The sequence below is a fragment of the Onychostoma macrolepis genome, chromosome 19 (genome assembly GCF_012432095.1).
Source record: "Onychostoma macrolepis isolate SWU-2019 chromosome 19, ASM1243209v1, whole genome shotgun sequence".
Classification (NCBI taxonomy): domain Eukaryota; kingdom Metazoa; phylum Chordata; class Actinopteri; order Cypriniformes; family Cyprinidae; genus Onychostoma; species Onychostoma macrolepis.
In genome coordinates this window covers 28030278-28032712 of record NC_081173.1, presented here as the reverse complement: position 1 = coordinate 28032712, position 2435 = coordinate 28030278, and the positions used below count along the sequence as shown (strand labels likewise).

At 34.8% G+C, this 2435-nt stretch overlaps 1 long non-coding RNA gene across 1 annotated transcript; it reads left to right on the top strand.

Moving 5' to 3' along the window:
* Positions 1-304: 304 nt before the first annotated feature.
* Positions 305-999, top strand: LOC131525411 (uncharacterized). Its single transcript, XR_009267207.1, has 3 exons — positions 305-373; positions 452-520; positions 895-999. It is a non-coding gene; the product is annotated as an uncharacterized LOC131525411 (long non-coding RNA).
* The last annotated feature ends 1436 nt before the right edge of the window (positions 1000-2435 follow it).

Genomic DNA, 2435 nt, shown 5'->3' with positions numbered 1-2435 from the left:
TCGACATGCTATGGAAGAAGCCACCTACAGAGCTGATTGTAGCAGTTTTGAGGTCTCCTAGGCAGAAGAATGAGTCCCTCTTACATCACAGGGAATTCCAATCACTGAGGCCACATGAGTGGTTAAATGGAGAGGTACACATATGAAAACTAAAATGCAATTGCATTATTTTACATTTATATTTCTATTTTACAGTATGATAAGTAATTTGATTCCAATTGAAATGCTATATCATATTTTTTAGATTATTGCCTGGTATTTCAGAGCTCTGCTTCAAATGAAGGGTGCAAATCTGTACCTGCTAGACTATTACACCACAGGTGTCATTTTAAATGAAACTAGGGAGTGGATCTTAAAGACGAAATTGAAAAAAGTGAGAGACAATAATTACATTTCTTCATTTTGTTATGGACAGTACTCAGACATGATCATTGACATTTGTGATAAACAGGTCATCTTTGAGGAATATGATGGGCTCATCACTTTCGTAAATATCAACAACAACCACTGGAGGTTTGTGGTAAGTAAAAAGTCTGCAAATAGAAATGTTAAGCTAGCACATATAATGTAAACATGGATAAGCCCATATAGAAATGTTTGATGTTTTCAGTAGTATTTGTGAGAATTGACTTAGTAGTTAGAATTTCCTTGTTTATTTGTCTCCAATTTAGTATCTTCATGCTAAATGTGACACCATTTTCATACTTGACTCTCAAATGGGTACAAATGAAAAGGAAAAAGCCGAAGAGATATGCAACAAGTTTCGGTATGACAGTGTTTGTTTATAACTGAATGTAGCATGTTTACCTCAAAAACAACAATAATGGTAAATTAGCATAGTTGGTGTTACTTAAGACTACCATAATAACACACACTGCATTTCTCCAAATACAGACATTTTTTCACAATGAGACATACAAATGAAAAGACAGACTGGGCGAATAAGAACTGGACACCTGGCACAATCACACATCCATTTCAGGAGGATAGTTCCAGCTGTGGTGTCTTTGTGATGCTGGTAAATGGAGGGGGAAAGTGGTTGACATAAGCACTGTCCTGACGTTTTGCCATACAACACTGTGTCTGTTACTTCTCACTACTATCCTTCTAGATGGCCAAACAGGTGGTGGAAGAGTTCCCCAAAATTCCTAACATAATTAATATAACACCCAGCACGGTGTTATATACTACACTGTAAAAAAAAATCTGTTAAATTTACGGAAAAATACCGGCAGCTGTGGTTGCCAGAATTTTACCGTGAAAAAGACGGTAGCAACATTTTAGGATTTACAGAACTGTTTAAATTTACAGTGAAAAACCGTATCTCATTAACTGATACAATGTTAATACACAAACCTTTCAGTTAAGTCATTTTATAAGAGTAGTGAGAACTATTTTGTTTATGTCCATAACGAAAATTTTACTGATTTATGCAAAGTCATCAATTCAACTCAAAACTCTTGCAAATAACAGCAGCACACATACATGTGTGATTAAAATTAATAAAGAGATTCTCTTTATATCAGTAACTACACAGTTACTGCTTTTAAATAAAGCAACATGAAGCATAACATCAGTGTCCTTCTGTCCGTCCTTGACTTAAGCACAGGCTCTACTCTCCAGCACAATGGTGACCCACGAAACACAACAGGAAGTTGACTGTTAGGTTTTACAGTATTTTGCTGTTTTTTTGTCTTGATTTTATGGTGAAATACCGGCAGCTGTGGTTGCCAGTAATCTACTGTTTTTTACAGTTTGTTCCGTAAATTAAATTTACGGTATATTTCTGTTAAAATTACGTTCCACAGAATGTTTTGTCATCTCACAAATTTAACCCCTTTAATCCCACAGCAAAATCCTCAGTTTTAAAGAGCACTTCTATGTGTCCACACTACAGAGTGTTGAAGTAACACTGAAGCAGTGATGAATTAATGAGAGAATTAAGTGACTAATTAAATTAGGATTGAGTTTATTGATGAACACCTGCTGTTAACAAGTAGAATTATTGAAGGAACGAGAAACAAGAGCAGAGAAACAAAACTTACAGCTAAAGCCAAGATGAAATCAACTGAATAAAACATGAAATCTCTCAAGATTTCAGAAGAGGATGATTAAACAACTCCACAAACAGCATCTCCAGCTTCTTATTACTAACCACTTTTACTTTATTTCTGTCATGTGTACAAAAGCTCTTATTGAGATTTTAGTTGTTGTACTTTCATTTGAAGTCACCATATTGGCGATCAGTGGTTGCTTTAGTTGGGATCTTGAATCGTGACTCTTTAACATTGGTTTTGTTTGGTTGCTTTTAATTAGCTGTGTTTATTAAGCACAGTTTTTAAAGCAAAAACACCAAATTAATCTATCATCATGATGTAGTTTAATTCACTGATTATCCCATGTTAAGTCTCTTGTTAAACATGTGATATGCACCA